A 13859-nucleotide genomic window follows, 5' to 3' on the forward strand; every position below is an offset into this window, starting at 1 on the left:
TGGCGCCGTTTGAAGTGTTGGCCTGGGTGCTCCCAGGCCATGGAAGAGCTTGTGTGCTCATGGGCTGACAGGGTGCCCCCTGTCATGGTACTTCTGCTGGGTGCCCCCCAGCATGTCGGCTGGGTGCCCCCAGCATTGTTCTGCCTGGTCTGCGTGACCGCAGGCCAGGAAATTACTTTGGCGATGAGGATGGGAGGGCCCCGCACATCTGAACCACCACCATCCCCCGGTGATTTCTGATTGGGTGGACTCCTCTTCCTCTCACAGGACTCTGAAGTAACAGAAATGCATGATCTGTCACTATATACAGCTCGAAATAGATGAAGCCAATTGCTCCAGAAACTCCAAAGGCACAGATGACAAGTTTCCCAGTACCTTGTGTAACACCTCGAGCCAGTTCTGCTTTCTCCCATTGCATGCCGGGACTTGTAGGAGTATACTTACAATGGGAAAAAACGAAACTCCAAGTCCTTGCCTGCAATGGGTAAAATAAGGACTGGCTCGAGGTGCACATTCGACCACGCAGGCACTCAGACATGCAGGCAGTACTGTAGACCAGAGACGTTGCTGGGGGTGGGGCTGACGAGGCTATAGCCCCAGGTCTTTTGGTTGTAGCCCCGGATAGAACCTTTGGGGATGCAACCAAAAGGCTTTAGCTAGCCCCTGGTCCCAACAGTACCAACATTAGCATAGCCCTGGATCTTTTCCAGACCTAGCAACACCCCTGCTGTAAACACAGAAACACACACACACACAGAGCCACCGTTCGGCACAGAGGCAGTTGTTACGATACACCCATACTGAGGCACAGGGAGCCACACAGACAGGCACACGCACCAAGGGAGCATGGGCAATGTTTACGGCGTCCATACGCAGGGACTGCGTCATAACAAGCAGCCTTTCCCTTTCTCTCATTCCACACATGCATTCCAGTCGCCTGCCCGTGGCAGTGTTTGGCTACAAATAGTGCTTGAGGGCAGGTTACTGTGCAGTTAGCAGCGACTAGAACTGTCGCCTCTTTAAGAACCCCTTGACGACATGGCAGGCCTTGAAACGAGTCCTGCAGCAGAGGCCCAAGACACGCGGACCTTGAAGGACTTTTTGGAGGTGGCAGCAGAAGGCTTAGCAGGCCAAGTGAAAGTGAGAAAAGACGCCAGATGTGCAGAGCGCCGCACACCAGCTGCATTAGTGCCCCTACAAGTATGCACCTGTCTGACTTGGCCCTTGAACGTGCCGCGCCAGCCCATGATGCCATGCTTCTCTGCATGCCAACCACCTTGCCACCAGGGGTCAAGTCCTAAACATTTAAGTGGGGGGACTCATCAACAAACGAAATGGGATGTGACGTCTCCATAAATTAGCATATCAAGGTGAAATAGGCACATTTCATTAAATTGGCTTTACAAAACCACCCAAATTGCACAGGACGAATGGCATTTACCTTTCATAAAATCAACACACACACAAAACCAAGAGAGAATATTTTCTTCTAATAGTGTTTTGGAAAACGTCAAAAGGTGTGCATGTTTTAAACTCCAATACTAATGTTTTCCCTGGAACTTGCAGTACCAAAATGGGACATTTCACCTTTAGTTTTACAGTACAGGGGTGGAGTGCCGAGCCTGCAAACCTGACGATTGCGGTGCAATCCACGTGGTCGGCTTTAAATCATAAATTCAAAGAGGACATTCAATGTTTCTCATTTTAGCATTCGTGCCTTCTCTCTTCAACAACCCCTGTGGCACTGACAACAACGCCACTGCCATATGCGCAGCTCCCTATTGCAATTTTTTTACAGGCCTCCAGTGACCCAAAAATGCTGCCACGGCTGGCCTTTCACTGAGTCCTTTCTCCTGACTCAGGTTTGTTTCCTGCTTAAAAATGGCTTCAGTTCAGACATGCGCTTTTACAGATTGTAAGCCATGTGTTTATTGCTGGCATTTGTTCCCAGTAATGCTTTATCACACAGGCTGTGCTAAGCGAAATAAGAAAAGTAAAAGAAACAGCGACAGAAAAATGTACTTGAGAGCACCTTGTTTTTCTTACATTTTTGTTTTAATCTAGAATATATTTGAGAGCATAAAGTTATTTCTGTGGACCTTTGTAAAGTACGTTTCAAGAAAGGGAACATATTCAAGAAAATACAAAGGGTCCGATTCATGGATTTTTTGCACGGTTCAATGTGACTTTTCATTGTTGAAAAGTGACTTTGCACGGCCGACGCAAACCCTGATTCGTGGAACTGTGCAAAGTGTATTTTTACCGTGCAAAGCCAGTGCAAATTTAGTACAAAGGGCCTCATTATGAGGAGGGCGATAAGGGGTTAACGGCGCCGGTAAAGGTGCCGGAGCCGTTAACCCCTTACTGCCCTATTACGAGTCTGCTTGCGGGACCCAGTAAGGACGCCTGGTTTTACCAGACGTCCTTAGCAGGTCCCGCGAGCGGCCCAGCATGCTAACAATGGGCTCGTCATTAATGGGCCCGTTGTTAGCATGCTCCCCATTCCTAAATGAGAATGGGGATGTACTGGGTCCGGGTTCCCTGAATGGGGAAATACCGGGCCCTCCAAGGTTGGAATGGCCCGGTATTTCCCCTTTCAGGGAACCCAGACCCGGGTTTGGGGGTAGCCATGCCCTTGTTAAGGGCATGGCTACCTCCAAACTCATAATGAGGCACAAAGTCATTTTTGCAGGTCAAAATGACTTGGCACGGCAAAAATACACTTTGCACAGTTCCATGAATCAGGGTTTGCGTCAGCAGTGCAAAGTCACTTTGAACCAAGCACATAATTCCCGGAATCGGGCCCAAAATGTAGTCAAGCATTTCATTGCAACTGGGATGCAGTATGTACTGGCAAATAGTTACAAAATGAACGCAAGGAGCACAAAGCAGTTGGAATGGGACACGCGTGTGGTATAAAACCGAACAACATACTTAAAGATAGCATTGCCATGGCACACCTGGGGCTACGAGGATTCTGTTTTAGGAGGGGAAACAAGTTTGGAAATTTAGTTAAATCGAAGAAATTACATTTTGATGTTCTTTTTAATTGAAAAAGAGAATTACACATAAAGGCCCCACCCACATCTATTTCTGCAGTCAGGACCCTGCCCGCCGCAATGTTCTGAGTCACGGCATGAAGCAGTGTCCGGCGAGGGAATCCAGGCATCCCTTGTCTCCTGCACCTGTTACGGCTTTATCCGGTGAAAACGTATGGATCTTTGCCGATAATTAATGGTGGCTGCAGGAAAAACATGGCCGTCATCATTACAGTGGATTCCTATGGACTGCGCCTGCTCGTTAGTCTCGCAGAAAAAAGCGGGACCTGCCCATCATGGACTCTCGCATCCACAAGGGACTCGGGATATTGATCCCGCAGTGAGGTTTGAGGGTTTCCCACCTGGTGGGAGAAACGCGTTGGAGACACTTCAGTTCAGAGTTTCCACAAGGATCTACCACATCCTCCCAGAAACCCTTGCAGAATGTGGCAGACCCGAAAAAAGCCCAGAATGCCTCTTTCCACAATGATCCCGAATAACAAAGAGGCTGATTTTCTCCTTATTGAATTTCAGAAGAATTCCTATTCGAAAATATGCTATTCAACCAACATCTCAAATATATTTACTAGAGAAAGTAGATTGGTGATTATTAACTGAGGCTGTTTGCTGGTTGCTGCTGAGTTACTGTGAAGCAGACCCAGCTACAGAGCTGTTCCGCTGCCTAGGCATTATTGGAACACGGCAGTACTGACACGTGTAGCATTTTGAGAGGTTCTTTGATAGAATCCACAGGTTATCTGGCACCACCAAGAGTCTCAAGGTTTTGAAAAGAATAGTATGCACACATTTGCCATAAAATAGAACTCAGAGGGTACCCGGCACCACCCAGAGGCTCAAGGTTCTGAAAGGGATAGTATGGAAACATTGGTCATATAATAGAAGTCAGGGGATACCTGGCCCCAACAGAGGTACCTGGCACCGCCCAGAAGTTCAATGTGTTGAAAAGCATAGTATGCACACATATGCCATAGAATAGAACTCAGAGAGTGCCTGGCACCAACAGAGGTACCTGGTACCACCCAGAGGCTCAGGGTTTTGAAAGGGATAGTAGGCACACATATGCCATAGAATAGAAGTCAGAGGATACCTGGCACCACCAAGAGGCTGAAGATTTTGAATGGGAAAGTATGCAAACATTGGCCATACAATAGAAGTCAGAGGATACCTGGCACCACCCAGAGGCACAGGGTTTTGAAAGAGATAGTATGCAAACGTTTGTTATAGAATAGAACTCAGAGAGTACCTGGCATCACCAGGAGGTCAAGGTTTTGAAAGGGATAGTATGCAAACATTGGCCATACAATAGAATTCAGAGGATATCTGGCAGCAGCAAGAGTCTCAAGGCTTACACGCACTAGTGCATTAAATGTGATCTGGACACTGATTTTCATCTGATTGTAGCTCCTTCTTTCTGACCCACTCTACATCTGTCTTTGATTGATCACCCTCGGCCGCCCTCAAACTTCTCTTTCCTTGTCGCCCTCCCGCTCCCAAGGTCATTCTTTGACACCTCTGCCTAGTGGTGGGGCACTTCCACCTCGGCATGGTGCAACAGGGTTTAGTAGTAATAGTCATCCAATTATTTATTAAGCGTGCACAATCACCAGAGCAAGTCCAGTTTCGGGGCGCTGTATATGTGGCAGGGAAACAATGCATCCCCACATCTAGGCACATGAAGACTATCTAAGCGGGTTGATATTGTGGGGAGAGGGGTGTTATATCCCCACCTGAAAAATCACTCCTGTTGTGGCACAGTCTATGGCATAATGTTGTCTCTGTGCAAGTAGCTTGCCAGTAAGGGCCAGATTCAGAGAAGCGTTTTATAATGGCGCAACCCCATAGTGAAAAAAAACGCTCTGTGCATCAAGGGCCTAATTTACAAAAATGTTTCAACTTGGGAAAGTCCCATTGAAAGCATGTTTGCAAATCAGGCCCTAACACCCCCCCCCCCCCCCCAAACCCCTTCAACAAATGTCACTCAGCCGCGTGAGCTCACCATGCACGGATCACACGTTCCAGGCCTTTCTAGTCAGCACCGTGGCCACTCACTTCACCCAAGTGAGGGCTTAAGTGGCTCCGGGCGACTGAGGAGAAGGGGCGGTTAAGAGAGTCCAGCCGGTCACTTTCCCCCACGGGCTAGTTCGCGTAATTTGGCGGGAACCGCCGAATCAGCCGGGAGGCTCCATTTCATTCCCACGCATTGGTTCTGCGCAGTCCCCGAGTTGGGACTCAGAGGCCTGTGCTTTCCACAGAGGTGGTTCCTTTCCACTGACATCGTTGTCGCGCGATGTTAGTTCGCGCCTCTGCCCTAGCACGCAGCAATGATAACAAATGAACGGCGGTCCTTTCTCGCAGTCCGAGTAGGAATGTAACAATTCACCGCTCGAGACACCTCGGATAGATGGCGCAAGATTCCAATACATCACCGGCCTGTATGTATCCCCAACCACCCCGAACTTGAAGTAGCAATATCCCATAAACCACGCCGGGGAGCGGGGTCCAAACTAAAACTGCCGCGTCGGTGTCATTTTCGCTCCACTGTTGCTACTTTACACACACAGAAAGCGTAAACGTGGTGTATTGCACTATTGTGACGTGTGGCGTGTGAATGCACAAGAGAAGTGAACAATTTGCTCGGTGTGTGTGGGGGGGAGGGTAAGCTGACCCACATACCCCATATCATTATAACTTTCTTTCATCTCGTACCCCTTAGAGGGTAGGGAACGTTTCATTTCCCACTAGAGCCATTCCTCCTCCAATAGAAGTAACCCCCAGAACGCGTGTTCTCACACCTTTTACAAATTTGCTGGCTCAAACAATCCCCGCCAAACTCTGCTGAGGTGTCTATAACTGCTGAACCCGCGGCGATTCTGAGGGGTGAAGTATTAGCACATCTTTCCATATTCAAGGGGCGGCGCCCAGTGGGAATTTGTTTTTGCACCCCGAATCCATGCAGTAATAGGGCAGCCTATAGAGAAGCGGCGTCAGGTGGGAGGGGCGGGGGGGGGGGGAATGTAGCGTCTGCACAGTTCCCGGATGAGCCAGGGGTCCTCGAGCCTAACATCGCCCGCCCCGCTCGGCCAAACAGTGATCCCGGAGGACCCGGACATGGCACTTGAGCTCGTGGACCCCAAATGCCATTAGCAGGACGCACGGCACGTGCTTACAAACACTACACGTCGCGATATTACTGACACTTTGCAGGGGTGTACGTCAAATTGGCCCTAGAGCAATAATTGCACATAACACATTCTTTCAATGCGTGTTTGCACCAGATGAATATTTGCCCTAGTCCCGGTCCCGTGCAAATATCACATTGGGCCATACAACAGAAACTTTGCATCAGCCCAAGTGCGAAAAAACGCATTCTTCCAATGCGTTTTGCTTTTAGGCAACTTTGCCCTAGTGCCAACTGCATTGGCGAAAACATGTCTTTAACAACACATTGAAAGAATGTTTGTTGCACTAGGGCAGCCTTTGTCATAGTGCCAAATGCATCTGCACCAGTGCAACGTGTTGTAATAATACATTGATAGAATGTTTGTGGCACTGGGGCATTGTTGGTCCTAGTGCAAACATCTGCACCAGTGCAACATGTATGTACTAATACACCGAAAGAATGTTTGTTGCACTAGGGCAGCCTTTGTCGTAGTGCCAAATCCATCTGCACCAGTGCAACATGCTGTAATAACACATTCAAAGGATGTCTGTTGCACTGGGGCAGTGTCGGTCCTGGTGCTAAAATCTGCCCCAGTGCAACATGTCTGTAACAACACATTGAAATAATGTTTGTTGCACTGGGGCAGCCTTTCCCATAGTGACAAATGCATCTGCACCAGTGCAACATGTCTGTAATAATACATTGATAGAATGTTTGTGGCACTGGGGCATTGTTGGTCCTAGTGCAAACATCTGCACCAGTGCAACATGTATGTACTAATACACCGAAAGAATGTTTGTTGCACTGGGGCAGCCTTTGTCGTAGTGCCAAATGCATCTGCACCAGTGCAACATGCTGTAATAACACATTCAAAGGATGTCTGTTGCACTGGGGCAGCTTTGGTCTTAGTGCTAAAATCTGCACCAGTGCAACATGTCTGTAATAATACATTGAAAGAATGTGTGTTGTACTAGGGCAGGCAGCCTTTGTACTAGTGCCAAATGCATCTGCACCAGTGCAACATGTCTGTAATAATACATTGATAGAATGTTTGTGGCACTGGGGCATTGTTGGTCCTAGTGCAAACATCTGCACCAGTGCAACATGTCTGTAATAATACACCGAAAGAATGTTTGTTGTACTAGGGCAGGCAGCCTTTGTACTAGTGCCAAATGCATCTGCACAAATGCTAAATGTCTGTAATAACACATTGAAAGAATGCGTTTTGCACTATGGCAACCTGTGCCCTAATGTTACCTGCACTAGTGCAAAGTTTCTGTAATGCCTCCCCGATATGTCTGAGTGCTTGATAATTCCGGATCTGTGCACAACTTCACACAAGGGGAACAGTTTATTAGCAGACAAACTACACACCTGATGCCTGTCATTTAACAATTCCATGTCTGTCCAGTTCTAAAAGACTCGCGAGACATTGTTGGTTGGATCCCTTCCCACGTTGGTTGCATAATCACACGCACACAAACAAGCATTATTGACGGAAGCACTGACATAGAGCAAAGGTGCTCGCGCCGTTCAGTGCCAGGGCAGGCAGGGGCCAAAAGAGGGCACACATAAACGCAGGGCTGCAGAGAAGCAGCCGAGGGGCGCACTGCTGCCAAATCCCGGCCAGCCCGCCTCTCGACACCCCACGATGCCATAGACTACTAGCTGCCATCTGACACTAGTGTAGGTCGGGGTGCCATGATTACCTGGGGGTACAGTGCGCAGACTGGACGTTTTGTTGTTTTATTAGTTTTTTTTTCTCAATTTGGTGGCCAACAGGGCGCAAAAGAGCGAGGAGCAGTGAGTCGCAGTAGCAACGCAACTCTCTGAGGCAAGTAGATGTTATGAACCCCAAAGTGGAGTAAGGGTCAGGGATGCTTTATGAAAGGTCCCAAAATGAAATTCCGTCAAGCCCAATGTCTGCAAAACCTAAACGACTCCAACCGCCTGTTCGCTTAGTATCAATCTGCATAACGAGGGGACTTGGCCTAGTGACTGACTTGTGACCGTCGAATCCAGGCTTCCCCACTTGATCAAACGGTGTGATCCTGAACCAATCACTTAACCTGCGCAAACCCCGAGTCCTTCAGCTTCTAACAATGTTAGAGTTTTGAAACCTGCACAATTGCATGAAGTTCTGTCTAAACCACCCGCATTGTATAAGTCGCAGACAGTGCGCGTCCACCTGGGCGGAACGTATGACATTAATAAATAGCGGGTTGGGCTGTAGGCGAGGTCCTCCTGCGCCAGTAGCACCTGAAGCAGCGCGTACCTGGCACGAATCTCTGGTCCTCGGTGGTGCTGCTGCTGTCCCAGGGCTCTCCCTCTGGGGTATTTCAGCGGAGTGATGGGGTTGTTCAGCCTCTGGGTGTCCTCCTCAGCCGGGCTGCTGCAGACACCCCATAAGGTGGGCTAGAGGTAGCTGCCCGCCTCGGATGCGCTGGGTCCCGCGCGCTCTCTCTCTCTCGCGCTCTCTCTCTCTCTCTCCTTGGGCTGGGATGCGGCGGGGGGCAGAGCAGGCTCCGTTCTGGCTCCTCGCAGCCACCGCATTGGGGATATTATCACAGACTCCGCTCGCTATTGGCTCTGATCACCAAACAGATCACATCGGCTCCCCTCCCTCCTTCCTCCCCCCACTCTCGCTGTCTCACTCGGCGCTCGCTTTCCTAACCCACAATCAGCCAGCCACACACTTCAGTCTCTTGAACAATTTCCCTTATTGCTGTTTCCAGCCTCTGGATTTACAGCCCTGTGGTCAGCTGGCGCATGTTCCAGCAGACTTCCAAACCCGCGTGTTTATGCAATGAAAAGGCTCCCTCTACAAACCCCACGGAGCCACTCACCCCGGCAGCCCCACTGATGTCTGCGGTGCTTAGAATTTATGAGCCCTGCCTTGCGCAACATGTTTCCCATTCACACGCGGCATCAATGGTAGTAAAAGAAGCGAAAGTATGCGGATCCGCATTAGCAGACAGAGGCCGGGCCGCCGCTGCGCTCTCCTGCCAGAGAGAGCCCTGGACCCGCAGAGGAGGAAAGCGCATCTCCGGCCATCCCAGGAGACGATGCAACCCGCACTTCTATCACGGCACTTTCACACTGCAAGACCCTTCATGATAACTGCCGAGAATTCCGCTCCAAACAAGAATATGCTGCTATTCTATCCAGCTATCTATCCAGCTATCCATCCGCTCATCTATCCATCCATCGTATCTGTCCATCCATTCATCCGATCTATCTATCTATCTATCTATCTATCTATACATCTACCAATCCATCGTATGGTCATCCATTCATCCAATCTATCTACTGTCTGTCTAACTGTTCATCCATCCATCCATCCATCCATCCATCCATCCATCCATCCATCCATCCATCCATCCCATCTTTCGATCCAATCTATCTATCTATCTATCTATCTATCTATCTATCTATCTATCTATCTATCTATCTATCTATCTATCTATCTATCTATCTATCTATACATCTACCAATCCATTGTATGGTCATCCATTCATCCAATCTATCTACTGTCTGTCTAACTGTTTATCCATCCATCCATCCATCCATCCATCCATCCATCCCATCTTTCGATCCAATCTATCTATCTATCTATCTATCTATCTATCTATCTATCTATCTATCTATCTATACATCTACCAATCCATCGTATGGTCATCCATTCATCCAATCTATCTACTGTCTGTCTAACTGTCCATCCATCCATCCATCCATCCATCCATCCATCCATCCATCCATCCATCCATCCATCCATCCATCCATCCATCCATCCATCCATCCATCCATCCATCCATCCATCCATCCCATCTTTCGATCCAATCAATCTATCTATCTATCTATCTATCTATCTATCTATCTATCTATCTATCTATCTATCTATCTATCTATCTATCTATCTATCTATCTATCTTCTTTCTATCTATCTATCCATCCAATCCATCTAGCTGTCTGTTGATCCACCAAGCTAGGCATATCAGATTGTCTGTCCGTCCGTGCGTCCATCCATCCATACACCCATAGATTGGGTGGTATTATTGGTCTTATTTTTGCTGCAGACTCTTCCATTGCTGTGGCACCAGTTAGGCCAGTATTGTGGTCTGATCACTGTCTTGCCCCTTTCCAAATGTTCTACCCAGACCCAATTCCGAAATGCAAACCATTCCAACCATTATTATGAAATGCAAGTGGCGGATTGCAAATTTGGCCCACATGGTGTTGTTTATGAACGATGCTTGCCACAATACCTCCACAATTGATCTATTTTCACAATCGGTAATCCTGTGTGAGGCCGCAGACCTGGTAGCCCCTTTAAAGTGGACCCATTTGAAGAAACACCTGTCCACACCTTTGTTCTCTGAGGAGCTGAAGCTTGCCCGTCTGAAGGTCAGGCAGGCTGAGCGTAAATGGCGCTTGGACTACACTCACAAGGAGAAGATGGCATACCAGCACTTTACCCGTGATTACCATGCAGCGATTTGGACCACCAAACAGGTCTATTTTATACATAAGGTTGAATCAGCACTCAATCAGTCAAAAAGACCTATTTTCGGTTGTTACATTTTTTTCCACGGCTAATTGCTTTACACCTAGTGTCAAGCCAACCCAAAGTCTCTGTGATTCCTTTTTGGAGTTTTTTGAGACTTTTGAGGATTTAGGGCAGTTGATGGTCCTTCTAGCTGCCAGGTGTGGTCGCATTTCCCTGATTTTTCCCAGGAAGAAGTTTCTAGGACAGTTGGAGATCTGAAATCGGCTTCCCCCGCCGATCTGATTCCCCTTACCGTACTCAAGGACATCTTGCCTGACATTATCCCTTGGGTTACGACAGCTGTTCATTTCTCCTGTCAACAGGGCTCTATCCCCAAGGAACTTAAACAGGCCACTGTCATCTCTCTTTTGAAAAAGCCTTCACTGGATGCAACTATTCTGGCTATCGTCCGATTTCTCTTCTCCCATTTCTTATGAAACTATTGGAAGCACTCGTCTCTCCTCTTCTATCTTCATTCCTTGAGTCTTCTAGCTTTTTCAACCCCTTCCAGTCAGGATTTCACACAAGTTGAGGGACAGAGAGTATCCTGGTATCTGTGGTCGACGATCTCACCATGCTGGTTGATCAAGGTGGAGTGGGAGCTCTGATATTGTTAGATCTGTCAGCAGCTTTCCATAATGTCGACCACTCCATCATTTTGTCCCGCATTGTGTCTGCCGGTCTCTCTGTCCATGTCCTGGCTTTCTTCTTTTCTTACAGATAGGGCCCAATCTCTTTCACTTCCTCCGTTTGGCTTTTCCTCTCATGCACGTTTCTGTGGTGCCCTCATGGATCCGCCTTGTCCCAGATGTTGTTTAACATCTACGTTCAGCAATTGATGTGTCTCATCCGCTCCCATGGCTTCCAGTGCTATTATGTCGACGAGACCCAGATCCTGGTCAGTTTAGATCTTGACCGGTCTGAGGGGTCGGTACGGTTGAGTGATTGCCTGGCGGCCGTGCGTGGGGGAGTGGATGGGTAGCAATTGCTTGAAGCTCAACAGGGACATGAAGGAGGTCCTGCTGGTAGGGTCTTCAACTGATACTGCACTTTGGTCTTCATCTCTATGGCCTCATGCTTTGGGTGTGGTTGCTGCTCCAGTGTCTCTGGTGAAACATCTCGGAGTCTACCTGTCCACCTCACTTTCTATGTCTGCTCAAGTGAGTGCTGTATGTAAAACTGGTCACTTCCTATTACGGGTACTTCGAAGGATACTACCTTTTCTCCCTCCCCGTCTGCACCCGTGGTTGGGGCCTCGGCTGTGCTGAGTCAGATTGACTACTGTAATGCCTTGTTTTTGACTCAACCTTTTCGGTTGATACGTCGGCTGCCACTTCTTCAGAATCTTGCTGCTAGTGAGGCTACACCCCCCTACCATGCCCACATCAGCCCAGTACTTCGCTCTTTACACCGGCTTTCTGTGACCAAAAGGATTGACTTTGTCTCTTTGCTTGGTACATAGACATTTCTATGGTCAAGGAGCCAACGACCTTCATGAAAAATTCCTACCTTATGTCCCGAGCCATGCTCTTTGCTCTGGAAATGCACTCTTAGTGACTATTCCTATGTTTCGCTTTTTTAGGATCGGTGGGAGGACCTTTTCTATTGCTGCTGCCAAATTGTGGAATGAGTTATCTGTTACTCTTAAATTTGTTGAGAATCACTTTCCATTCTGCCATCTTATGAAAACCCTCCTTTTTTAGAACGCTGCTATTCATTAGTGTTCTGTGTGTTTTCCTCGCGCCATGATGCCCTTGGGTGACAGAGCGCATTATAAATGCTGATAACATAACATCCATCCACCCACCCACCCACCCACCCACCCATCCATCCATCCATCCATCCATCCATCCATCCATCCATCCATCCATCCATCCATCCATCCACATATACAGCCCATTAACTGTGTGTCTGTCTATCCATCCATTCATCTCAGAAGGGAAGGTGGCTATTCTATCTTATTCAGGCCACTTACCTTTGTCCACGCCCTCCTGGCACACATTCGTCACTTACGACCATCTTGCGCTCAGGGAAGAATGGAAGACCTGGCTGCTCGCCCACAGACTCAAACTTGGCCCATCCTCCTCACTCTCTTCCTCATCTCCCAGTGTCCCCCCTCTCTGTTTAGCACCAAGAAGCCCGAGAGGGAATGTTGCCCTTTACAAGCAATACATCAATAAATAAATCTGCCTATCGAATAACTTATCTGTTTATCCATCTGTCCTTCCATCCATTCACCATTGGTTTATCACTCCATGGACAGTAATCTGTCAGCCTGTTCGCCCATCCTACGGTACTTCAATCTGTCTACAGGGCAAACATGAACATAGTGGAGGTAAATTGCACTCAGTGACCAGTTCACCTTATGTTGTGCATTTTATTTTAAAAATACGGGGTCGTCAACACATGCACACATTGACCGCACATCAAAATATAAGAAGAATAAAAGAAGAACGTATGGCGCGTGAAATACGAAAATAGGTCCTGTTCTCTACCAACATCAGCAATATTGCCCTTTGCAATTTGGCAATACTTGGGCCCCATTACCTGGCATCTGCACCAGCGCAAATGTGTTTTAAATCTGCGCAAACACTGTGCATGTACAATTGCCTTAGCCCCAGTGCAATAGAAGGCACTGTGTTGCACTGGTGGTAATGCAAATGTAAATTAATCCATTACTGATTGCAGCAAAACAAAGAAATGCAATTAAGCATAGAATTCTTCATTTACAACACTGAAGTGCAAGTTTAGCAATTTGGCCCAGGATGCTTAGCTCCTTCCAGCAACAAGACAGCTCATATTCTTTTTGACATTTTAATATCAATGTACATAGTATAGCTGTGAGGAATTCCACCATCCGCATGAGGAGTGTGCACTAGTCTGGGCTTTTTTTGATTTTTTGATAATTAAAATGAATGTTGGGAGATCAACCTATGAAAATGTGTGAGGCCATTCCGCACACATTTTCTCGGCTCACCGCACGAAACGCATAGTCACGTGTACTCCGGGAGGACACCGCCTACAGACGCCCTCCTCCCCTGTCATGTTCAGATGGAATGTGACAGCCACAGGTACATCAAATCATCTCAAGAAG

The 13859-nt window shown here is 47.9% G+C and overlaps 1 protein-coding gene across 1 annotated transcript in view; it reads right to left on the minus strand.

Moving 5' to 3' along the window:
- GREM2 (gremlin 2, DAN family BMP antagonist) overlaps positions 1 to 8807 on the minus strand; it is a 279186-nt gene extending 270379 nt beyond the window's left edge. Inside the window, exon 1 of the mRNA XM_069607896.1 lies at positions 8495 to 8807. The gene's annotated coding sequence lies outside the window, so the exon portion shown is untranslated. The remainder of the gene's footprint in view (positions 1 to 8494) is intronic.
- Between the last annotated feature and the right edge of the window lie 5052 nt (positions 8808 to 13859).

This window comes from Ambystoma mexicanum, chromosome 4q (genome assembly GCF_040938575.1).
Source record: "Ambystoma mexicanum isolate Mex_15411 chromosome 4q, UKY_AmexF1_1, whole genome shotgun sequence".
NCBI classification, from domain to species: Eukaryota; Metazoa; Chordata; class Amphibia; order Caudata; family Ambystomatidae; genus Ambystoma; species Ambystoma mexicanum.